The sequence below is a fragment of the Cyanistes caeruleus genome, chromosome 3 (assembly GCF_971803275.1).
Source record: "Cyanistes caeruleus chromosome 3, bCyaCae1.hap1.1, whole genome shotgun sequence".
NCBI classification, from domain to species: Eukaryota; Metazoa; Chordata; class Aves; order Passeriformes; family Paridae; genus Cyanistes; species Cyanistes caeruleus.
In genome coordinates this window covers 101,017,135-101,037,958 of record NC_141703.1, presented here as the reverse complement: position 1 = coordinate 101,037,958, position 20,824 = coordinate 101,017,135, and the positions used below count along the sequence as shown (strand labels likewise).

Here is a 20,824-nt window from a genome sequence, read left to right as displayed (position 1 = left end):
TGACACCTGTTTCAATTTATTCCCATGTCCTTTTGTCCTTCGATCAAAATTACTGCTAAAATTACTCTTCCTGGGTCTTCTTTGTACTCTTGAGGGAGGCAGGAAGTGGGACTTCCTGAAGTTCTCTTCGCTTCAGGCTCGGTGAGTCTCAGACCCTCAGCCTTTCCTCATAGTACCAGTGCTCCAGCGCCAAATATCACGTCCCCATGACCCCATTTGTAATTGCCTTTCTTGTACAGCGGAATCAGGACTTGAAGGATGCAGGGTGCTGGGTAGACAGGGATAATCCCTCCCCTCAATTTCCCAGGACAGAGCTGGGTATCTTGGGCGGGTCATGCTCAGCTTGCTGTTAGCCCAGACCCCCAAAGCCTTTTCAGCAGGGTTGCTGCCCAGCTGGGGGTCTAAGCCCATATTTACTAAAAAATTATTATTATTCCTTCCCAGCTAGAAAATTTTTCATTTGTCCTCCTTGAATTTCATAAAATTCACTTCCTCAGTCTGTCTTGGTCCAAGGAGTATTGCATTTTGGAAACACCCTTACTTACAAGTGAACACCCTTCACTTGCACAATGAAATAGCAATGCATCTTGTGAGGAATAAACTTTATCCTTCATTGGTCCTAGTCAATTAGTTCAAACATTATAAACCGTTACCATAGTTGTTAGTAATGTTAATTATCTACCTGTTATTGAAGTGTTTTAAGAGTTCTCTTACACCTGTACCTCTATCCCCTTTCCCTTACTTACCTGTTATTATGTAACAACCCTATTCCCCACACCCCTACCTCCCTTCCCCAGTCAGGAATCACTGCTGCTGCTCCCAGGGGGCTGTGCACCCCGAGGCATATGCAAACTAAGGCACGACAGACACCAAAACAATGAGCTAACAAGGGAATAAAAGACCAAAGGGACATATCCTAACAACCTACAAAGGAAGACCGTCTTCCTACATCACCTGAGCCTACTTTAAGCACCTTTTAAAGGTGTCACCATGACCAAAGAGGACTGGAAAAGAGTGACCCTGCTGGACAAGTATCCATAAAAGCAATCTTCTTAGGGACTCCCGTGAGGAAGGAAGGCCCAGCCCTGCCCTAGTGACAAAGCTGCACAAATCCTTCTCCTCTGTGTCATCCAGTGGGAGCACTGGCAGCATGCATGACCCCTTGGGCCCCCACCTCAGAGCTGTGTCCTTCAATAGAGGCCTTTGAAAAGGAGCAGGTCTCCTGCCCTGCTCATAGCACATCTTAGAAACTGTTTTGCAAAAAACAGCATTACCAAAACTCTTGAGATTTTTTGAAACGACTTCAGATCTTGGTGTTTTACCTGAAATTCAAATTCAGTAGAGCTTATGTGGCTTTGGAACATGCCAAGAGCTCCTTTGTATTACATGTTGTTTTAGGGTCAGAAGTATTTCTTAGAGACTGAGGAAGAAAACCAGTTCTTTTAAAATATCCCAGAGATGGTTTTATTAGCATTTATAATTTGGAGGAGGAATCAAGTAGGTCTGTGATTTCTGAGTGTTTGTAATAATGCAGGCTTTGGTTTACATCAAAGTGTGATGGCATCAGTGAGGTTTTTTTCAAGCTTACAAAGGGCACAGCTGGCAAAAACAATGTTTGAAACAGTCTCTTATCTCCCTTAGGAAAGACAGAACTGTATAGAATGCAAGAGGTGTGCCAAAAAACATGGATTCCAGAATCAAATTGTATCATCATTGTTGTCTCTTTTAGACTTTATTAGCAATGTTTTAATAGATTTTCTTATGCTGCTGCTCTTAAATACTCCTGCAATCTGTATTGTGTACATAAGGTCAGAAGAGCTTTACTCAGCAAAAGGGTAACAATGACACTTTGTGTTTTGAGAATTTAATTGAATACTCACAGTTACAGTTGCTCTGCTTTTCATTTAAGAAGAAATATTACAAATCAAAATTAATTTGCTTGCCAAATGGGTGTGATGATTATTTTATTTTCTGTTCATACACAGGTCTGATCCTGAAAAAAGGGAAATGTCTAGGATGCTTATAGGTATGTAAGTATTGCAGTTACTTAAACTGAACTGCAAACTGAACAAACGGAACTGTTTGCCCCTGCAAACACTAACAACATTTAATCTGACTTTCAGTGTATGAAAGGGAGCATGAAATCTGAAGGATCTAAGTTGGTAAGTTCAAAGGTTCAATGCTGCAAAAAGCACATTTCTGACTGTGCAGAGCACGTATCTATGTCACTGCCTCTCTGTCTCTCTTCCCCACTTCCTCTTTTATCAGCATACACACAGCCATAGATTTTCCAGAAAAAAATGAGCCTTATGCAACAAATAGCAGGCACAATGTTTGGAAACCACTATAGAGAACATTTTATTGACGTTTTCAGCACAACCAGCTCTGCTGACTTTACTAGGACAAATTGTGGCAATAAAATACAGGGGAGTATTTTCAAGGCTCTGTATTACTGAAGCACTTGGATCCTTCAGCAAATGAACAGAAGCAGATGAGAATGTGTTCCAGCAGGCTTGGAAGCCACTTGGGGGCACTGATATCTCTGCAGGTCTCTTTTAAGAAAAATTATTTTCTGGGGAAATTTATGGGTTAGGAGAATAGAAAGGTAAGATTTAGTTGGCATCTGTAAATACACAGCATATTGAAAAGAGGCCAGAAGACACTGGCACTACCCTGCTCCTTTTATAGAACAATGCTGACTAAATACTATTATACTCACCCTATAGTGACATAAAATGAAACTCATTGAGTCTCAGGACTTTAACTTCATCATAATTTCTTTCTTTGTACAATCTCAACATTTCTCCTTGGATAATCACTGCAGCAGGAGATCTATCCTGTCTATAATACAGCTGGGGCCTAGTGAGGTGCCCCCACCCAGGGAGGCAAAGATTTAGTTTCAGATAAGCATTGTGAAAGTGAGAGGTGTGGCTTTAAAGCTCAGGAAGGGGGAATTCCATCCTCTGCCTTGGGGGCTGGGCCCTGTGAGCCCGGGAAGAGTTGCCCCACCCCGGACCCTTGTGGGGTGGCATCCCAGGGAGTTCTGATTGGGTTTGAGCCCCTGGGGTTTCTGCCTTGCTAGATCCCAACCTTAAACTCTGCCCTGGTTCTGTCCCATAAAACACACTGCCCTGCCTCTGTTCAGGGCTCTCTGTCTCTGGATCTGAGTTTGTTCCTGTGCTGAATAAATGGTTTCCTGAGCAGAAACCCATCTTGTTGGTGTCCCATGTCAGTCACCGGTAACTGTAGCCTCCCTGGATATGATCCTGCAGCCCCAGAATGCAACAGGGCCTGAAAAGCTTTTTTGACTCTACACTTTATGTTCATTCTGAATGCCTTAGAAAGAAATATTTTAGAATTTGCTAAAGAAATTTATATCCTAAGATGCTCTTTTTATTTTGTTTTCAATTGGTCAGTTCATGTGAAAGGAAAAGTGAACATTTTGACCTTATAATCTTCATTGCCCATTTCAGTTTTTTAATGTTGAAGCAGTAAAATCATGGACAAAAGACTCTCCAACTATTTAAATTTGGAAAGGGTATGCTTTATTACAGCTGGGTGGCACATGAAGCCACCTCTCAAAGATGTGCATGACCTACCACTGCCCCTTATTCCCTATTTATCCCCTAAATTGCTACATATGAATAGGATTACACAATGTGCATAATACATATTCATTGTCTCACTCCACCTGCACACGCTTGTTATGTTAATTAACTCCACGCCCCTCTGGGCATGCTCAGTTCTTCTGAAATGGGTCTGGGGTCTTTTTAACTGACCATCGATGAAAACTTCCTCTTCCTTGGGCTTGAACTTTTGAACTGTGTCTTGTTGGCAGCTTTCCTGGTCTTCTTGGGCATTGTTCAGATTCCTTGCCTGTTTTTCAATTAGTTTCAAGATGCAGGTGCAGATATGATTCCTTCTTTTCCACAATAGTCTATCCTTCTTGTCTACTTCTACAAACACAAGTAAATGGTACATGGTCCTAGTTTAACTAAGCCTTAAGACAAGCAGAATGATATATATCCTTGGCCTATTCATTTCATCTTGGTAATTATTGACTACTTTGCATTCCTTCTACAAGCAGGAGGTACGTAGCCTTGCTTCTAACTACACCTAGTAATCATTAACCACCTACATGATTCCTACCTTTGATTCTTTCACATTTCTTTTACTTTGAATTTTCTTAAGTTGCTCCTATTCTAGTTAAAAATCTTAATTTCCTAATTTTCTTAACTCAATGTTCAGGTATTTACTGAACATCTTTATGCATTTCAATAAATTTACATTCTGGATAAAATGAGGAAACAGAAGAAAAGAAAAAAGACTATAACTCTGGAGTTATTTTCCACTTCTAAATATAATTCTCTGAATGAACTTTGAACACAGATAAGCGACTAGATAACAGGAATGTGAATGTGACTTAAAACATTAAATGAAATTATTTTGTGATTTCTTGGTAGTCTCAGTAAACTAAAATAATTCCAGTAGGATATTGTACGGCACATTTATCCACAGCTCCAAAAACAATTTTTCCAGTCTAGTTATTCATTTCATAACTATGTTTTTAATAGCATTTTAAAAAGCATGTTCACCATGCAATGTTCCAAATTTTTATTTAAAAAGAGAGAAAAGAACATTTTTTAACAATTTTAAAACGAATCATCTTTGAATTAACTTCTTTTAAGGTATCACTACACACACAAATTTATTACCACTGTTAGAACAAGATTTTTAAAATGATAGAAAAATTCACCTGGAACTAACTTGTTCTTCTATTTCTATATTCACTTAAGAAAGTACACTGGTGACTAAGTTTGCAGAAAAGAATATTCTTGTTAGAATATATTTTATTTAATATTACATGCAAGAGAAGAAAATTAGAGTAATACATTTTTGGTTATTTACAGGCTGAATGATTCAGTAAGTTAAATTATTGCAGAAATGTGTCCAATTAAAACTAGACAATATACCTTGATTCTCAAAACCAGGTATCTGTCAGTGGACTGAAAAGCACCTGCAGTTTAATGGCTTTCAGCCATTTCAGATTGAGCACCTCTCTTAAGGAAGGCTGAGAGAATTGGGATTGTTTGGCTTTGGGGTGACCTAACTGTGGCCTTCCAGAACCTGAAGGGAGCTGACAAGAAAGATGGCAAGAGACTTTTTACGAGGGACTGGAGTGACAGGACAAAGGGGAACAGTTTCAAACTGACAGAGAGTAGGTTTAGATTAGATATGAGGAAGAAATTACTGTGAGGGTGGTGAGGAAGCAGCACATGTTGCCCAGAGCAGCTGTGGCTGCCCTATCCCTGGCAGCGTTCAAGGTCAGTTTGGGTGGATCTCTGAGCAACTTGGTCTAGCGAAAGGTGTCCCATGGCAGGGATGCTGAAACTACATGATCATTTAGGTTCCTTACAACCCAAACAATTCTATGATTCTGTGTTTGTAGAATGAGAACAGAGGTGCTTCCTGGCCAAAAAAAACAGTCAATCACATTTTTATCCTCATGAGGAAGAAACTTTGGATTTCAATATTCTTTTAAAAGCCCATTTAGTTTGTGACTATAGCAGAATGTCTGCTCTTTTCGTGAATAGTTATTTTTGCACTTCAACATATATTGAATTAATAGTGATTTCATGGTAATTGCTACTTTTCCTCTAGGTGTACTGGCTTCAGCAGCATCTTATTGTCAGTTTTGACAAGCATGAATTTAGAAGCTACAGTAGAGGTAAAATTAGAGTAAGAAATGCTGAAGAGATTTTAAATGCTCATGTCTAGACCTAACTTTTTTATCTTCCAGGGAAAAGCTTTCAAAATTAATCATTAAATCAAGTGGATCAATTTTTGCTCTAAATGTATTGTAAATGTAAAATCAAAGTTTTAGCAAATTTTTTTTACCCAATTTTATTAAAAACAAAAAAAATAAATATTTGCTTCTGTTACTCCTAGTATAAAAAATGGATATTAATACACACAATATATAATAATATAATATAATAAATATAATATAATATAATATAATATAATATAATATAATATAATATAATAATATATCAGATATATATATAATATATATATATAAATACATAAACATTTGTAAAGCTTGCATACATGCACACATAAAAAAAATTACATTTGTCAATCTTATAAATCTAAAAATATTTAGATTAGAGAGGATTATTGTTATTATTAGATTGGAGAGAATTATCCCTCTCCTAATTGGGTCTATAATACATGGAAAATAAACATATACATTTGTAGACAGTGCTGTTAATGAGCTATGAAAATTTTAATAGCGATGTCTCTGCTGCAGTATAAAAATATCTATACACAGTAGAAAAAGATGATATTCCTTTTGTCTTATTTTTACTAATTGAAAGATTTCCAAAACAGTGGCTTTCTGGATAGTAGCTGCAGTTAAGATAGATTCTCTCCTGGGAAATAGCAATATTATTAATTAACATGTTTTCAAAAACAATACTATTGACAGAGAGCTGCAAGAGCAGAAAAAGGTTGCTAGGTGCCTGCACTCACAAGACCTGAATGTTTTATTCTTGGGGAAAGAATGTTTTGCAAAGATTTCAAGCACTGGCAACTTTCCCTGCTAAGAAATTAATTCTTCGGTGACTGGAAAACATTTATTTAAATATTTTTAATGAACTAATAGGTCTTGTAAAACACCTCATACTTTAGTAATTTTTTAATCAAAGAGTGTAAGTTTAATTGGCTGATATTTGATCTACACTTTCTGCATCAAAAGCTGATCATTAATATTACCACACAGATAAATCCCAGACAAATAGATCAGATTTAATTTTTTTTGTTTTGTTTTTTTTTTTGTTTGTTTGGGATTTTTTGTCATCATGGCAACTTTTGTTGGTATATTTTGAGCTAGCTTCTTCACAAGGCAATGTCCACTACAAGTTCCACATCCATGTGTTTATATACCAATAATAAATACATATTTCTATATTTCATCATTGGAATTTTGTGTACATGTACACCTGGTACCAAATGGTGGAATTGTTATTGTACCTTAACATCATAGAGAGATATAAAGAGTCCATCGAGATCGTAAAACGAACGTTTTTCGTTTGAAAAACTATCTCATATGAATGACATGTAGGTTCATGCATCTGCATCCTGAAAATGCAGCCTGTACTATAAACCTTTCCTTGTGCATTCATTGGTGTTCTTCAGGAACTTTCATGCTGGATGGTGTGCCAGAAGCTCACTCCATTTTGCAAAGGACTCTAGTTCACTAGCGTTTATACAGTGAGAGAAAAAGGACTTCAGCAGGTTAGACACAATGCAGGAGTCTATTGACCAAAAAGACCCAAAGTGGTGCTGGTATTCAGACAGAAAAAACACAGATTTTTGCCAAAAGCTCCATAACATCAGCATGTTAGGAGAGTAGTCTAGTTCAAACATAAGTATGTTTCTTTCATTTTATTTTCTTTTTCTTCTCTAGACTAAGAAGATGGAAAATTTAGCAAAGAGGATATGCAAACAGGGCATGTGCACAATGATATTCCCTTCCATTACAGTCTGCCCAGTTATCCAATTATCATTGGATAATGAGCAGCAGTTCACCAAAAATTATGCTGTGAGTAATTCACCCTGATTAGCACCATTCTATGGTAATCACTAGAAAGCCTTTATTTAGCTTATTTTTACTACTCTAAAAACACAAATTAATTGGCCACTGTTGCATGGTTTTATCTCATCATCCTGTGGGGTTGGGAGGCCCAAGAACAAGTTAATTGATGTCAGCCTTGCAGACGGAGAACAGAAATGAGGTCTCCTGATCATTAGGTGTGTGCCCAGGGCAGTGTGTCCCTCATGGCAACTAATTTCCCTTACTTCTACAATAGCTTATATGTGAAGGAAATCACAGGTTTAAATTTACCCCAGTTTTTCATACTATGAGATATATATATTGAAATATTTATTGAACTGTCAGGGAGTAGTGTTAAGGCAGGTGAGACACTCAACAAAGAACCTTGTAAATGTGATAATAATTTCTAAAATGGAACAATTATATTTATTTTCTTAATGATGAATGTTCTACTCCTCTGAGATTTTGAACAGCCTCCATCTCCACAGAAGTAAAAGTAGATGTGTCCCTCAGTGTTAATTCATCACCTCGTGTTTGCTTTAGGCTCGATGCAGGCTGTTTTCAGCTCTAACTAGACTAGGATTATGATTGTCATCATCCTTTTATCCCTGCACTATAAATTAAGAAAACCTTGCCTGGCAGTAGAGAAGCTCATCATATAAAGAGGAAAATGAATTGAAAGAGACCAAAGATGTAGAACTCTTGTTAAATGTGTCTGAATTGATGCAAGTTGTGAACTACAGCTGCTAATCCAATGAACCAGATGGTATTAATTGTGAAACCAGGTGCAGGAAACGGGATTGCTATCCCTCCTGCAAATCAATTAGATCAGCATGGAAAATTCGTAAGTGAACTTCCCACCAAACAAATCGTACTGAAAACTGTCTCAGGTGTTCAGCTGAGTCATGAATGATTGGTCCCTGTGCAAGTGGCAGCTGCCATTAAAGCCCTTTATTTCCTTTATGAATAAAAGAAATTCTTTACCAGAATTTAATTTTCAACTCTAATTCATCATTGAAAGCTGCCTGATTCAACACCTTTCCTTTTACTGATCCATGCTAATTGGAATTGTCAGAAAGCATGAAGTATGCCACAGAATGAACACCAGTGTCTGCCACACGTTTCAGTAGGCCTTACATACCCCAGTATACAAGTAAATAAGTTTCTATTTCATTTAGTAGAAAGCCAATCCCAAAATGGGGTTTCTATAAAAGCTCAATATTGGTTAATCATGTTTTGGCTAATAGTTTGATTTCTTTGTAATGAATTCTGATCTGCCTTTTTTTTACAAAACAGTACTCAATATGCAGTGGGTTTTAAGAGACTATGGAGACTGGTGGGCTGTTAGAGCTGGAATGAGGCTGTTTAGTGGAGATATCTGGGATGATTCCAGGGCAGTAGTGAGAAGGGAACTGGTGAATTAGATTAAAGTGATTCCTTCTGGTTTTTTTTTTAATTCTTACAGGAGGAAGTAGAAGATTTTTAATGGAAATGGCCAAGAATACACGTGAATAGCTTTCCCCTCAAGGGACTATCTTCTTAAAATATGGTCTGTAAAAAGTTTTCTAGTCAAATATATAACAGGAATCTTGAAATACTTTATACACATGTTAGTTATACATACACATTTAAAACATTAATCACATGTATATCTACATATCTACATTAGTTACATTTAAATAATCTTTTCACTTACATCTTCATTACTTTTTCAGCTAAAAGAAAACACAGAAGCAGACTCATGTTGCACTCTGAGCTGGAAATAAAATATATGCGAGTGAGTCAATCAAACTCACTCTCCATAGTCATAGAAGAAGAATATAAACAGGGAAAGGAGAAATGCACTGAAAGGGTTTACATTTCCCTTTTAATGCTCTTACACAAAACAGACTACTACTGGGTTGGACTGAAGTAGAGTACTGCAATTATAGTTGCATTCTCTAACTAAAAGTAAATTACAAGCATGAAAAAGGTTTAGCAATCAGAATAAATATGTGCAAAGCAAGATGGTTGTCCAAAGAGGAAAAAAAAAACCCCAGGAAATCAGGTATGAAGACAGAGTATAGATCTCAGAATACCTGTTGCACAACACTGAGCAGGGGGAGAAAATACCAGCAAAGCTGAACAATCTAAGACAATTATAATACAATTTCCTGCACTCATAGAGGTTCCATTGCCAGAATCCTGTTCTGTTTTTTAAGTCTCTGCTTGTCACACAGCCCAGAACAAAAAAGACCTCAAAAAATAAGCCTGAGACAAACACTTATAGTTTTTAAAATTTCATGCTGATTAAAGCATCAATCAAGGTATGACTCTTAAATGCTCTGCATGTGTTATCCCAAGTAACTACAAATAATTTGCTATTACAGGGAATTGCAGGGTCAGATATTATCAGAAAAAAAATAAAAGTCAAAAAAAGGGGAAAATCACATAATTTGGACAGGTAGAGGCAAACACTTCAGTGAATATGAGATGAGAAAAATTTAACCTGTATATTTTCCATAGGGGTACTTATGCAGAACTTAAAAGACAAGTATGAAGGAGAAAATAAAATAGTGAAGTGTAATTTTCAAGGATTTGTTTTACTGGATAGTTCTGTATAATAAATGATAATAACTGCTGTGTTAATTGAATGTAGCAAATACAGCTGTATTTTAACATGAAACTATCATCAAAAAAATACCAGCATGATATTCAGTTATAAACTTATCTTTTTGGTTAGGAACATTTTTAATTATTATTTAAGGTCTGAGCAGATGCACACACGTTTATTTTCCTATTATAACATCACTAAGTGTTCATATGATTTTATCATGTTTCAAACTCAGGAAATAAAAATAGAAATTAAAAAAATATATTTCTGCTATAAAAAGGCTTATTGTACCTCAATATATTTATAATTTTGTGGCAATTCCAATCAAATCTCTGAAAGCTTCTTGTGTTTTACATTAAAAAAAAGGTCCCACCTGTTTTCTGAATGTGTGATTACTTAAAATACCAACATGGTGAAGGAAATTAAGTAAGGATTACATGCTGAGATGTGTGTATGAAGAAAGAAATACAATTTTTAATACTTTCATATGGTAAACTGTCACTGGTTGTGTCTTTAGATTCCTCATGATTATAGACAATATTCAAAATACTTATAGGGAAGGGAGAACTACAGCTAACAATGGCTTCATGAACATTATTGAAGTCAGGAACTGAACCCCATTCCCTCATTGCTGATGGTACACCAGAAAACATTATCTAGATATAAGAGAATATATGATATATATTAATCTATCACAAAGCTTTGTGGTGATGCATCCCCTCCTTCTCCAGGGCCCTTCTCCAGCAGCATTCCTAGAGCTGGAGTTCAGATAGGTTGGGCAATGAGCACTTGGCCATGGGGATCCTGAAAACCCAACTCAGGACAAAGATAACCCGGGCACTCCCTGAGATCTGGGCTTCACAGAACAACTGTTTTGTGGCTTTTCTTCTTGGAAATTTTCATTATTTTACAATCATTTTTATGTCATGATTTAAACAGGAAACAAAGCCTTCCTTGTTGAGATCCCAGTACTAAAAGTATTTTCATGACAGATGCAAGATATACTTTGAATTCTTCCACAAGCATAAGAAATGCTGTATTTTTAATTTTATGGAATACTTAAACGTGGGTAGGAAATGCTCAGTTGTCTACACAAAATATTAATTCTGTGCACGAATAACAGTTTTTAATATTTCTATGGGGCTTTCAAGGTAAAACCAATTACCTGCAGACTTTCAGGTACACAAAAGATAAAGGAATGACAGAATCATAGGTTTTGTTGAGTTGGGAAGGACCCATAAGGATCATTGAGTCCAATTAATTCCCTGCTCTTCGCAGGACTAACTAAAACTAAACCATGTAAGTGTGTTTTTCACTCATTCCTTGCACTCTTAAAGTTTTACTGCCTGAATATAAAAAGTTCCTTCTCAGTCCCAGTTTAAGTGTGCATATAATGCTGAAGTCAAGAAAGTATAAGGAATATGCATTATATTGACAAGAATTTGTGTTGGTTCTGGGGTGGAATGGAAACTATATCCCTCTTAAATTCTCCCAAGACAAAGATAACACTGAACAATTCCTTCCCATTTCAAACCCATAACCTGAGGTGATTACTTAATGCAGTAATTTAGAGACTGAATAATTGGAACCAACTGATTTATTGATTCAATTTTAAATGTCCCCATTATTTGATCATTGTACTGTTCATATTTAATTAGCTAATAAAACTGTAGCATATTAGCTTAGAAATATGTCTCATTAAGCAAATACTTGCTTGCTTATGCTTTTATTTTATAAAAAAATCCATAATTGTCTCATAGAACTGACTTGTTTTCTTGAGTTGCAATATGTGCCACAAACTTTCAGACCACAAATAACTATGGATAAGCATCTGCAGAATAGTTGAATCTCTTCCCATCTAAATTCATAAACAGAGATTGAGGAGAATATTCCCATTTCTTTGCTCTAGTGTTGGATCCAAATCGGAGTTGGGAAACTCCATTTTCCCTATGGGAAAAATGGAAAAAAATGAGGGAGAGAGGAGAGAAGGGGGAAAAGGGAGAGATGGGGAGAGGGTGGGGAGGGGGAGGAAATTAATACTTCATGGTAGCCAAGTGCTTTGTAGGCTTTAAACAGTTAGTGCTAGAATTGGAAGTTAGCTACCAGGCACTTGAGAATCAGCCCCCATTTACGGTAGTGTGGTGTCCCAGAATGAATGGAACACATCTCAGACATCAAAACACAACCCTGAAAGAAGGATAAAAACTAACTTGAATTTTAGATAATAGTCTGATTGTGCAGAATGTGGTAAACCTAACAACCTCTGAATCAGTTGACTCTCTTCCTATTCCTGTTGAAAATTTTGTTTCTAGCAGCCTGCATCGTGCTGCATTTCAGATTTGTGGCTGAATCAGCCATGATAACACACCAAAGTCCCAAGTATTTCTGATAACTGCTTGCACAGCTTTTGTACATCCTACCAGCTACAATAAATCTTTAATAGCATAATTTCCACATAGATGTTTCTCACAGTTAAGTATAATGACCCTGATCCACTGTCAGTCTAAATCATTGCCTCTCTAACCAAGTCAGGATTTCTGTACTAGTGCAAATCAGATGGAATTTCAGCCCATGAATCAAATATTTAAGGAATCGTTTCAAACCTGTTCAAAATTTTCTGAATTCTTATCTGAAAGCTTTTCTGGAAAGCTGTATTTCCAAGAAAATCACAGCATCAGAAATTGGATTTCCACTAAGTTCTCCTGTTACAGCAGAGAGTACACTTCAATTTTGAGTGTGTTAATTTGAAACACAAGGTTATATACATTATTGGGTCTATATAGAGAAAGAAATAGTAAAAAATGCCCCACACACATTTCTAATAAATTACTGAAGATATTAATTGCTAATATATAGTCTGGGGATAAAAGTCAAAGTTTAAATTAACACCTAAAAATATAGGTTTCCTCAGAGGATTGTCCACAGGAAAAGCACAAACAAATACAAAAAGTCAAGTTCCTCATAACATCTGCTGTTTTGTCCATTTAGTTAGTACAAACTAAAAGACAAAATTATTGTTTTAATATTTACAAGAACATTAGTAAGAGAAAGTAGATACACATGTAGATAGGAAAAAATATTTTGCTGACAGTCATTTCAATAATTTAAAAACTATTACCATGAAAGATTTAATTAAAAAGTAAACAATATTAACACAATTTCTTAGACTATAAATTAAAATAAATCACTTGTCATAAATTATCACTGAGTGAGAGACAGTCTGTTTCTTCTACTGACAACTGTACAAATCCTGAAACAAAGCAATGCATGACAGGAGAAAAATATATAAATCAAGGGACTGCAATTGACCAGTAATGTGACCCCCTCTTGCAGCTGAGGGGGTATCTCTTTGCTGTTCTGCTGCAATACTGGTTTGGTTGTTTTGAGAGTTTTTTTGTTTGCGGGTTTTTTTTTTTTCTATTTTTTTTGTTTTGGTTTTTCTTTGTTCATTTTGTTGTTGTTGTGGTTTGGTTTGAGGTTTTTTTTTTGTTTTATTGTATAGCATCTTTCCACTGAGTTCCACAGATATCAGATGCTGGAGTGAAGAAAGAAACAGCACTTCTCCATTAACTCTTGGTGAGTTTACCCTTTCTGTACTGAATAGATTCATATTTGAAAATAATTACTTGTCTCCTTTGTATTGGTTGGATTCAGTGACAGTGGATGGAAGTCACAGTTGTTCAAGATAATCTTTTCATCTGGCTGGCCACAGGACAGAGTTCCGTATCACAAAATGCTCATCGACACTTAGAACCCCAAAAAGCTGCACCTAGAACCCCAAAACCTGCTACCCGGAAGCCCGAAACCAGCTACCTAGAAGTCCGAAACCCGACACCTAGAACCCTAAGTCAGGTTACCTAGAACCCCAGAACTCGACACCTTGAACCACAAAAAGCTGAACCTAGAACCACAAAAAACTGAACCTAGAAGCCCACAACCTGATCCCCAGAACTCCAAAACCTGATACCTAGAACCCTGAAACTCAACACCTAGAACTGAACCCCAAAACTCAACACCTAGAACCCCAAAAAGCTGAACTCGACACCTAGAACCCCATCCAGATGTTACCAGCAACATGGACATACCCATTTCTGGCAGCTTCCAATTTCTCTGTGAGCCAGTCTCAAAAACAAACCAAATCCCCCAAAGAAATGAAAAGTCAGGTTAGGTACTTCAGATCATTTAGACTTATTGATTTCTTTGCCTAAATAAGTCTGTCTCTGAATGTCTCGAGATACTTTTGCCTGAGTGGGTAATTACTTCTTCAAGTCAACCTACAGGTCGTGTAAATCTCACACAAGCAACATCTATTTATTGACAGACTCTAAAGACAGTTTAGAATCTGTCCATTGTAAATTGAAAGGTTTCCATTTTTTCTTGTGGAATGATGATTCATATTTGAAACAGAGTTTTGTTTCAAAGCACAAAACACCAAGAAGTGGATGAACTTTTTCCTCTTCAATTCTTAAGAGAACAAGTCCCTGGGAATTGAGGACTCTTTTTGGTCCTTTTAGATAGTCTGTACACTTCTTTCACGTTTGCTGACAAAATTCTTTCTTCAGTTTTAAAAGACCAGGATGGTGGAATCTTTCTTCTTTTTGATCCCTTGACAGATGATGAAGATCTCCTTGGCTGTATTTGAGAGGTGAAGTTTCAAACTCACATTTAGTAATTGTTCATCAGGACCTTTTACAGCATTCACTCTCATTGTTACTGGAAGTCATGCAAGTTGCTTCCAGGGGCTCCAAGAATTGCAAGTGTGTCTCAGAGCTTTCCTCCCACTAAGTCGATGGGAACCTAAGGTTACCACATGCCTGACAGTGGAGAGGAGAGTGAAGAGGAACAGGCTATCTAGAGGTCCCATTGGTTAGAAATGACAGGATTCTATTGGTAAGTATTTATGGAAAGATCTGCTGCAGAAGAATTCTTCATGCTTTCAAAAGCTAACCCACCTCTAACTCCTGGCATTAATAGCCAGTTTTTCATTTCTTTTGACCAGCAGTTTTCAAGGCTTTCTAAAAATTCCTAGATGGTGACCACAGGCTATCTCAATTTTCAGTCCTTTTTTTCTCCTTCATTCCTCCAAGCTCTGTTCAAACCTCCGAAGATTTTCTGAATCCTCTTTGCAAGTATCTTGTGGATTGCTCTGTCTGAGACCTCTCCTTGGACTTCTCTAAAGACACACACTCCTATTGTTTTCCAATTCAGAAAGCCAGATGTAGATGGCATTCACCAAAAATCTGCTCCTCACAGTGGTCTTACCAAGATGAATGAAATGGAAAAATTACTGAAGATGTTGCTTCCCTCTGTTTTTTTTCAATTTTTTCAGTACCATCTGACCACCACAGAATTGATTTAGAGACACAGATTCAAGTTACATGAATTATCTTTTTCATTCAGTATTTGTGAACTTAAAATCCATGGTCATCTTTCTGAAATGTGAATTGAATTTTTGTCAGATTACATCGTTACACTAGAAGGTCTTACAATCAGGTTCATAAATATTATATCTCCAGTGGACCAAGTAGTGTATTTCACACAGAAGGTGTGTTACAGCTTCATGCAAGTTTCTAGGCTTCTGGCTGGGCCTTCAAGCTTTTATTGGACAAGTCACAGATGTTACTGGTCAAGACATGGGAAATTGCTGTACCTGACAGGTAACAGTGTTGAAAGCTGCTAGAAACTACAGACAGTGCTGAAAAGGAAGGCATGTTTCTTAGCAGGTTAAGACAGGGGGTTCTGAGTCCTTCTGTGCCAGGATTCACTGGTATTTTCAGGGGACTAAAGCCCTGTAAAGCCAACAGATCCTAAATGTCATTTATCCCATATAAGACTGAGGTACCAGAGGTACCAGAGTTAATACAGGTACCAGAACTGGAACCACAGAGGAAAACCTAACTAGGCAGGCTGTGTGGGAGGAGGCTGGCATGAAGAAAGGGAAATACAAGAGTACCAAAAATAGTCAGAGCAAAAGAAAATGGGTAAGTTACCCAAAGTACCTACACAGGGCAGTGCTTTTTCTAGAAAGCCCAGCATGTGGTTACCACATGTGCAGCACAATAGAGCAAACCCATAGTTCCGATGGCAATACAAAACACAAATCTTCTTCCTTGGCTTCCTTCCAGGAGGAAAGCAAGAAGGAAGCACCCGCATGGAGAAGGATGGAGAATTCTGGTATTGCCATGTTAGAACCCACACACCCATAGAAAAGTGTATGAGATCTCACTGGTCTGGACTTGAGCTATTGTTTCCGCTACATGTCGAAAATAAAAATATGAGTACATATACTGGACTGTCTTTGAAGAGCATATACAGTATTTTTGCTCACATTTTCTATAATTTCTGTGTGAAGACTATGATAACTGGTTTTAGGTAGCCCTCATTCCAACTTCATTCTATACCCCATGTGAATTATAATACTTTAGGTATTGTGGATTGTGTGGATATTGTGTATCTTGCCTGCAGACAGAATTCCTTGCCATATAAAGATTATGCAGTTAAATAATCCTTAACTTGTAGCTTAACCATATGTTAATGCTGATTTACATAAATTCAATGTAAATTCAAGAGAACATGCATAGGCAAATGTTTAGCAATACACCTGTACCTCTAATGTTTATTAAGAAGTCAAGAAAGCTTCATAAGAATAAGCTTTTAATTCTGATGTCCTGGCTAAAGTTCAGCTTATGTAATTACACTCTGCCTGCTTCATTTTTCCTTGCATGTTTAATTAGATTCAGCATTCTTGTTCTTTTGTCTTGAGACATTTTACAGTATGGCTGTGCTCTATTAACCACTGCAGCATGATACACCACAAATGTACTGCAGAGCTGGCTGAAGCAATTTCTTTCTATATAGCTTGTAATGTAAAAGAGTTCTGAGGCATTCCATGAAGAATAGTTCTCTACAAACATATGGATACTTAACATGAAATCAGTGTAGCAAGCAAAGGCTGGCCAGCCCCTCTGTCCTGAGCCAGATAAGTACTTCAACACATGGAAGATTCTTTTGTCTTCATCTCCCACGTGTAAGTACTTTGCTATAATAGTAATAATAATAAAAAAAAAGCAATTTTACTATTTTTAACATTTCAGATCAAAGAGAGGGAATTCTGTCTGATCTGCAATCAGGAGTGCTGGTAAGGATTTTGTACAGTCTTTGACACTAATCTCTCATTTGGAACCCACTTCCACAATTTCTTTTCTCTCCATTCAAGACACGATGTTTTCTGCAGCAGCCACACAGCTTTATAGGGAAGGAAGTAAGTAGGCAATAAAGCAGATTACTGTATGTTCTCAGGGGGAAAGGGATATTGCTAACTTTCACTTCACAGTTGCCTTTATGCCAAAATCAAAATGTACCTCATCACTGAAAAAAGCCAAAAACCGTGGTAATCTCCAGTTGTAATAAACCTGTTGCTGTTGAGAACTATGTGGCTGATATGCATATCCTTTTTTCATAGCAAATTTTATTAAATTAGATACTGAGACTAATGATTGTAATTCTACATTAGCCTTGCCTTCCTTCTCTAACTATCAGTTATTGAAAGTACCATGGATAATGATAACTGACCACAAAAAATCTAGCACACATCAATTCTACTATAGTGCTTGGACTTCTGTACTCCTTTTACAGTATATACTAGATTAGGAAGACAGACACAGATCCCTAATAACTGTTTTACTTTTCATAACCTAGTAATGTAACTGACAACTCAAAAGAATTGTGAAAATAAGACTCTTATTTAGGGAGCTGATTAACCAAAAAAAATCATATACCAAAGAGGAAATTATTCCCAAGGAGCAGAACTCCTCATTTTTAATGAATGTGAAGATATTCTCCAAAGTTATGGAAGGAAACAGAATGGGTACAAGGGATACAAAATCTGAGTTCTCCTCTGCAAACATATGTTTACCTCCTTCTCCACAGAGAACATCACAGAGTACATCACTTTTAAAACAAACACTTCTAGGGAACCTATATGAAATTAATTAAAAAATACTAAAAGTTTTATTCTCTTAATAAGAAAGGAAAATCTCATTTTGATTACAAGCAGCTCACAATTAGATATAAAGACAGAAAAAATATAATTATTCTTTCAATACAATACTATAAAGTGTTCTCGTGTGATGGTCATTTTATGGCATTTGACATCAAAGGCTGAAAAACTAGAACTAACTGAAATATTTTTTAAATAATGTCTTTTCAGCAAACTGCAGAGATTGGTAATGTGAAAGCATTTAACAGGTTTGCATTGATTTTGCTTCACTGTTTGCTAGGCAACTTTTTCATTTATTAGCTCCAGTAATGATAGCACATGTTCTGAAAAACAGCATTATAATCAACCTACTTCTGTATTGATGTGATGGGGCATAGGAGCCAAACAATAGCAGACATAGTATTAATGGGAGTCAAATGGTTCTCTTAGCCCTTGAGGCTGAGCCTAGGTATGAACAATCAATCAAATTAGGAATTAAACATGCAGTTTCCTTTGAAGGACAATGAGACTACCCTTGAGAGAAGCTCTGGCTCTTGAGAAGGGGTGTGGGAAAAGAAACTGCTTCTGAATCACTGTTTCATAATAAATACACTGTTGCATTAAAAGAAAATATTTAGTTGATCTTGGCATTTTATCTTCTAGTAAAAAATGGGGTGACGAATTTCTGGTCGCATAATTTAAAAGAGAGATACTAAGAAGTACTCCAAATGTGGGGCAATATCAGTAGAATAGTGTATTTGGAAGTACTAGAGAGTGTTAATTTTACTATGCACTGTTCTGTGATATTCTCATGCATTTCCAAGCAATTTTTGAAGGTGAGTTTCTATGTCTGTCTGTAGGAGAAACTTACTTATTGTGTAACCACATTTAGCATACATGGTCTCCCTTAATCAGCTTCCAATGTCCTTTGTATTGTTCTAAAAGAATGCTTACGTGAGGAGAAACAGAGAAAGTTGCTTCTGAAACAGAAGGATGATGCAACAGTGAAGAGCCACTTCAAACCCTGACAATGCCTGGAAAATCTTGGCTCAGAAACAGCAACTCATCTCAGTGTACCTGCTGACACCACGTGGACCTACCCTCTGAGACTGTTCCAACCAACCCAATCACAGTGGAAATGGAAACTGTGCAAGCAGCTCTAGCCTAACCTCCCCTTGGCTGAGATAGATATTAGTAGCTAATTCTTCATCTTTGTTGAGCTTTTCTTGCAGTCTTACAGTGATTTCAAATTAAATAATGTTTTATGGTTGTGATTATAAAATACTTCTTGCACAATAAAAAAGAATATTTAATTATTGTTATCTACACTTATCTCTCACATTACAAAGAGATAGATTTTTTTCATTTTAGAAGAGAAATTCTTCTTTTTAAAAGCCAAATACCATACACATGCCAAAAATTTCAGTCCTAGTGATCTCACTCTCGTAAGCTCCAAGCAAAAACATGTTTAGATTTCCTATCTAGAAAACAATGTGCAATAATTTAAGAGAGACAATGCATTCTACTCGAGGTATTACTAAGCTAAAAACTAATAGCTGCCATGCACAGTACTCAGTTAAAATAAAAGAAGTGTAGTAAAATATAAATATCAACTCTAATTCAATGACACAAAGTTCCCCTTATGTTAACTTAAACTGCTGCTATGAAGATTTCCTATTTCCTTGTTAGTAACATTCCAATCAGTAGAAAGCAAATTTTTATTTTGTTATCAATAGATCTCAAACCAAAAGAAAAAAAACCCAACCCAACAGCAAATCACTAGAAAGTTTGATGGTAAAAACAAAAATTAAAATCACAAGTTTTTAAAACAGTTTGGCCTTATTTGAAAACTTGTGTCCAGTTTCTCAAATGGAAAACTTTTTCTTGAAGGCAGCTATTAGGTTTATCATTCTTTTACAGTTATAAGTCTTGAGTGTAGAAAGTTAAAAAAACCCTAAGCCAAAACAATAAACTAAACTGTTCTGTACCTTGGGTGTAGCAAGCTAATAAAAACATGATGGAAACTTACACAAGTGTTTTTTTTTTGTTGTTGTTTGTTTGTTTTTTGTGTGGTTTGGTTTGGTTTGGTTTGGTTTGGTTTGGTTTGGTTTAGTTTTTTTGAGGGGGCAGTGGTGGTTGTGTGTGGGGGTATTTTTCTTTCAGCCTAGAAAAAATTGTGACTCAAAAATGAAATTATATTCCAAGTACACACACCTTAACTATAATTATTTTATTTTCTTTAAATAAGTTGAAGGTCTGTCTCATGAGTTTTAGCTATATCTTTGTGAGCTAGAAAACATGTTTTATGCACAGAATATATGTTTTCCAGTTTACCTCCATTTTAAATACTGCAGCTGATCACCACCCCTGCTCCAGAGCAGTAATTTGTCTGAAAACCTGGTAGCAGCCAAGCTGTGATTGCTGAAGTTTTGGGATGCTGAGGTTCACAGTGAGATGCAGCTATGCTTTGAGCCTAATCCAAATGGTATAATATCCTTAATTAAAATCCAAGATTTGGATATTGCTAGGTGTTATTTACTATGTTTCTAAATACACAAGAAAGTCATGGAAAGTGTCAGATCTTTTTTATTTTGCTGCTGTTGACTGAAAAATCCCTACTATTATCCTTCAAATG

General features: G+C 36.4%; 1 long non-coding RNA gene across 1 annotated transcript; it reads left to right on the top strand.

Moving 5' to 3' along the window:
* The first annotated feature begins 13,713 nt into the window (after positions 1 to 13,713).
* Positions 13,714 to 20,217, top strand: LOC147654398 (uncharacterized). The gene is made up of 3 exons (XR_015285148.1): positions 13,714 to 13,787; positions 17,306 to 17,349; positions 19,135 to 20,217. It is a non-coding gene; the product is annotated as an uncharacterized LOC147654398 (long non-coding RNA).
* The last annotated feature ends 607 nt before the right edge of the window (positions 20,218 to 20,824 follow it).